This window comes from Ambystoma mexicanum, chromosome 3q, assembly GCF_040938575.1.
Source record: "Ambystoma mexicanum isolate Mex_15411 chromosome 3q, UKY_AmexF1_1, whole genome shotgun sequence".
Classification (NCBI taxonomy): Eukaryota; Metazoa; Chordata; class Amphibia; order Caudata; family Ambystomatidae; genus Ambystoma; species Ambystoma mexicanum.
This window is the reverse complement of record NC_090926.1, coordinates 236,033,701-236,039,346: the sequence shown is the minus strand read 5'-3', so window position 1 is coordinate 236,039,346 and position 5,646 is coordinate 236,033,701. Positions and strand designations below refer to the sequence as shown.

Sequence of the window (5,646 nt, the reverse complement as noted above, 5' to 3'; positions counted from 1 at the left end):
CATTGGTGTGGCTCTCGAGGGAGGTGGTCGGGCACATTGGTGTGGATCTTGGCGGAGGGATGGTGCACATGGGTGTGTTTCTGGAGGGAGAGATGGGGCACAGTGGGTCTGGTGGGTACCATGGGTCATCTAGGTGTGGCTCTGGAGGGAGGTGGATGGGGCACATGGGCGTGTTTCTGGAGGGAGAGATGGGGCACAGTGGATCTGGAGGGTGGCATGGGTCATCTAGGTGTGGTTTGGGAACTGGAACGGGGCATTTTGGTGTGGCTCTGGAGGGAGGTGGTGGGGGCACATCGGTGTGGCTCTGGTGGGAGGTGATGGGGCACATTGGTGTGGATCTTGGCGGAGGGATGGTGCACATGGGTGTGTTTCTGGAGGGAGAGATGGGGGAACAGTGTGTCTGGAGGGTGGCATGGGTCATCTAGGTGTGGGTTGGGAAGTGGAACGGGGCATTTTGGTGTGGCTCTGGAGGGAGGTGGTGGGGGCACATTGGTGTGGCTCTGGAGGGAGGTGGTGGGGCACATTGGTGTGGATCTTGGCGGAAGGATTGTGCACATGGGTATGTTTCTGGAGGGAGAGATGGGGAACAGTGGGTCTGGTGGGTAGCATGGGTCATCTAGGTGTGGGTTAGGAAGTTGGACGGGGCATCTTGGTGTGGCTCTGGAGGGAGGTGGTGGGGGCACATGGGTGTGTTTCTGGAGGGAGAGATGGGGCACAGCGGGTCTGGAGGGTGGCATGGGTCATCTAGGTGTGGGTTGCGAAGTTGGATGGGGCATCTTGGTGTGGCTCTGGGGGGAGGTGGTGGGGGCACATTGGCATGGATCTGGGCGGAGGGATGGTGCACATGCGTGTTTCTGGAGGGAGAGATGGGGCACAGTGGGTCTGGATGGTGGCATGGGTCATCTAGGTGTGTGTTGGGAAGTGGGATGGGGCATCTTGGTGTGGCTCTGGAGGGAGGTGGTGGGGCACATTGGTGTGTTTCTGGAGGGAGGTGGTGGGGCACATTGGTATGGCTCTGGAGGGAGGTGGATGGGGCACATGGGCGTTTTTCTGGAGGGAGAGATGGGGCACAGTGGGTCTGGAGGGTGGCATGGGTCATCTAGGTGTGGGTTGGGAAGTTGGACTGGGCATCTTGGTGTGGCTCTGTTGGGGGCACATTGGTGTGGGTTTGATGGGAGGGATGGGGACATTGGTCTGGGGAGGGATGACCGCATATTTGTGAGACTGGAAGGAGGGGACTGGGCACATTGGTGTGGGTCTGGGCGGATGGGGGCATACTAGGATGGGTGGTTTTAGAGGGGGTTGGCTGGGGCTATCTGCATGTGATTCAGGATCGGCACATGGGCATCTGATGCAAGGGGCATCTTGCTATGTGGAGGGAGGATGGTGCATTATGGTATTGGTCTAGGGGGAGGGATGGGGCATCTTGGTGTGGTTCTGAGAGGAAGGGATTGTGCACATGGGTGTGGGTCTGTAGGGAGGGATGGGGACATTGCTTTGGGTATGAAGGGAGGCACAGGACACATTGATGTGCATCTGGAGGGAGGGATGGGGCACATTGGTGTGGGTCTGGAGGGAAGGATTTGGGCTCATTGGTCGGAGGACGGATAGGGACATCTTTCTGTGTGGAGGGAGCATAGGCCATCATGGTATGTGTCTTGAGGAAGGGATTGTGCATCGTGGAGTCTGGATCGGAGGGGGCATTGTTGATATGGAATGGGCATATGATGGGGGCATGTCAGGGAATGGTGGAGCATGTGGGTCAGGGCTGGAGCGCTCTGGTGGGAAGGAAGGGGGCATCTGGATGTGAATGGAGGGATGGGGTATGTTTGTCTGGAGAGAAGGATGTTGGTTTATTGGAGTGGTGGGAGCATGTGTGTGTCGAAGGGATGGGGTAATCGGGTGTGGGTATAGAGAGAGGGCGAATGGTGCCATCTGAGTGTGGAGGTAGAGATGAAGCATATGGGTGTGGCTCTGAGGGGTGGAGCATCTTGGTGTAGGTATGGAGGGACGGATGTTGGCATCTTTGTGGGTTCGGATGGAGGGATGGTGGCATGTAGGTCAGGAGGGAGGTGGCATTTGAATCTGGAACGTGTTTGGAAGGAGAAATGGGGCATTTGAGTGTGAATGGTTTCTGCTTGTGGGTGGGGGCATAAAGGATCATTAACAGCGGAGCAGCGGGAGGGAGAGCCGTGCGCCCGACCTCGGTTGCATCCCAGACGTGCACACCCACAGCCCGGGGCACCTATCGCAGAGCGGTCCGGTGCGCGTGGTCAACCAGCCCCCTCTCCTCACTGAGCCGGCATCTGCGCTAGCCGGGGGGCGCACACCCCTCACTCTGACCTGCCAGCGGCTGGGCATTGGTGGGGACACCCCGGTCACCAGGGAAGCCCTGACTGGGGGCAGCCGGGAGCCGAGGGAAACCTGACTGCTCTCGAGGGGTGCCTCCCCAGGCAGACAGGCACCCGGGCAAGCCAGGCATGAGCCATGGTGCAGCTGGCTCACTTGACGGTGGGCGCCAAGGTTCCAGCCGCCCACATCTGTGTGAGCAATGGCCAGGCCCGCTGGCACAGTGGGTGACCTTCCCTCTTGCCCAGGTACCTGGAGCTGGGTCCTATGCGGCCGGGCTGGGGTTTGAAGACTCTAGTGGTCCCACCCGACCCCCTGTCTGTGCTGTCTCTGGCCTGCCTCGTTGTCCATCTCCCAGCCCCCCTCCCAAAAGGGAAGTGGAAGGGGTCGGGGAAGGATGAGTGGATCGGGCCGTGTGGGCAGGTGGCAGAGCGGCCTACCACCATCCCCCTGGGAAGCGCTGTGCTGCTGCAGCTGGCGGTCAGGCTGAGCACCTGGATTATTATTTTTTATTTTTTTGAAACCACAATGGTTTCGGCCGAGCTAGACAGGGAGCTGGGCTGTCCTGCCACAGCCAGTGCTGCCTCCCCCAACCTCTCCTGCACCGGCAGGGTCAGGCCGACGTCTAGGACAAAAAAAGTTGCCTGTGGCTCTTGGCGGTGGATCACTCGACTCGTGCATCGATGAAGAACGCAGCTAGTTGCGAGAATTAGTGTGAATTGCAGGACACATTGATCAACACTTCGAACGCACCATGTGGCCCTGGGTTTTTCCCGGGACTACGCCTGTCTGAGGGTCACTTGTACATCAATCGCCCCGGGGTTCACTCCCAGGGGCGTGGCTGGGGCTGTCGCAGGGACCCCATTCCATTCATCCCTCTAAGGTCAGACCCCGATCAGCACCGTCGCTGGATCCTTGAATCTGGCGCGCAAGCTCATTGCCGACGCGTCCTGGTTTCCCCAGTTTCCCCACCTCATGCTGGTTTCGGGAGGGCCGGGTGGCCGAGGCGCCCCGGATGTGGTGGCGGCGGCAGCAGGCTTTAAAAAAGCCTGGCGCACCTTCACCCTACCACGGGGCACCTGGCCGTGCTGTGTGTGGCTGTCTTTGGTGTCCCACGGCTGCCGGCGCAGGATGACCATGGAGCACGGACCTCGTGACCATGTGGGCTTCGGTCACAGATTGGAACAGAATACACTTGCCTGCGCCAAGGGCTGGGGCAACCCCCCATACGGGCCCGAGGCCAGCTGCCCTGAGCTTTGTGCTCCCCGACCACGGCCTCAGATCAGACATGGTGACCTGCTGAATTTAAGCATATTACTAAGCAGAGGAAAAGGAACTAACCAAGATTCCCTCAGTAACGGCCAGTGAAAAGGGAAGAGCCCAGCGCCGAATCCCCATTCAGCAGCAGGCGTGGGAAATGTGGCGTACAGAAGACCGACTCCCCGGCATCACTCAGGGGGCTCAAGTCCTTCTGATCGAGTCTCCCCACGCGGATGGTGTTAGGCCGATAGCGGCCTGTTGCACACCGGGATTAGGTCTTCTTGGAGTCAGGTTACTTGGGAATGCAGCCCAAAGCGTGTGGTAAACTCTGTCTAAGGCTAAATACGGGCGCGAGACTGGTGACCAACAAGTACCGTAAGGGAAAGTTGAAGAGAGTTCAAGAGGGTGTGAAACGGTTGAGCGGTAAACTGGTGGGGTCTGTGCAGTCCACCCACAGGATTCAACACGGCAGGCAGGTTGGTCACCTGGAACGGTGGAGGCCCTTGCGGGTCTGCGGCCCGGGCACATCCAGCCCCAGCAGGGTGCATTTGGGAAGGCCCCAGGGGGCAGGTGGCTCTCTGCTCCAGCAGAGTGTTACAGCCCCCTGACAGCAGTTTTGCTGTGTCCACGGGGCTGAGGGAGATAGACCACCACCGGGCCCTTACCCGGAAACTGTCCTGGCCCCACTTGGGGGTTGCTAGAGTGGCCACGGGAGACGGGGCTCCCGATGTGACTGTGGTGGACTGCCCTCAATACACCCCAACCACGTCGTGCTGCCGGGCGGGGAGGCCCACAAAGGGCGCCAGGGGTCGGTTAACCACCCGACCTGTCTGGAAACACTGACTAAGAATATAATGCCTGCCCGAGTCAGAGGGATGAATGAAACCTTGTGAGGTAATGATGTTGATGGCCGGTGCCCGGCGATTGCAGTGGCATCCTGTCGCGGTGGGCTCTCCACCGACCCGTCTCCCCAGCTGTGTCAAAGATGATGCATGAGCGTGTGTAATAGGACCCAAAAGATGGTGAACTCGGCCTGGTGGAGGTCCGTAGCGGTCCTGATGTGTAAATCGGTCATCCGACCTGGGTATAGCGGCTAAAGACTAATCGAATGATATAGTAGCTGGTTCTCTCCGAAGTTTCACTCAAGATAGCTGGCGCACGGAAACCCCAGTTTTATCTAGCAAAGCGAATGATTAGAGGTCTTGGGGCCAAAATTATCTCAACCTGCTCTCAAGCTTTAAATGGGTATGAAGCCCGGCTTGCTGGCGTGGAGCCGGGTATTGTATGAAAGTGCTCAGTGGGCAACTTTTGGTAAGCAGAACAGGCGCTGCGGGATGAACCGCACCCGGGGTTAAGGCGCATGATGCAGATGCTCATCAGTCCCCAGAAACGGTGTTGGTTGATACAGACAGCAGGATGGTGGCCATGGTAGTCGGAATCCGCTAAGGAGTGTGTAACAACTCACCTGTCGAATCAACTAGCCCTGAAAATGGATGGCCCTGGAGCATCAGGCCCATACCAGGCCGGCGTTGAGAGCCGCGGGGGCTAAGTCAGGCGAGTAGGAGGGCTGCTGCAGTACGCACAGAAGCCCGGGGCGAGGGCCCGAGTGGAGCCGCCGCAGGTGCAGATCTTGGTTGTAGTAGCAAATATTAAAACGAGAACTTTGAAGAATAAAGTGGAGAAGGGTTCCATGTGAACAGAAGTTGAACATGGGTCAGTCAGTCCTAAGGGATGGGCGAGCGCCGTTCGGAAGGGATGGGCTATGGCCTCCATTGCCCTCAGCCGATCGACAGGAAGTCGGGTTCAGATCCCCAAATCCAGAGTGGCAGGGACGGGCGCCCTTGCGGCGTCCAGTGCGGCAATGCAAATGATCCCAGAGAAGCTGGCGGGAGCCGCACAAAGTTTTTTTTTTTTGGAAAAAACAATTTTTATTTTATATAACACACAATTCTTGGGACTTCCATCATCAGATTCAGCGTCAGTGTTACAATCAGCATTGTCCAGTCTCATGAAACTCCCTCCCCCCTAACTTGAGCC

General features: G+C 58.3%; 1 non-coding gene across 1 annotated transcript; it reads left to right on the top strand.

Moving 5' to 3' along the window:
• The first annotated feature begins 2,997 nt into the window (after positions 1 to 2,997).
• Positions 2,998 to 3,148, top strand: LOC138448350 (5.8S ribosomal RNA). The gene has a single exon (XR_011260166.1). It is a non-coding gene; the product is annotated as a 5.8S ribosomal RNA (ribosomal RNA).
• The last annotated feature ends 2,498 nt before the right edge of the window (positions 3,149 to 5,646 follow it).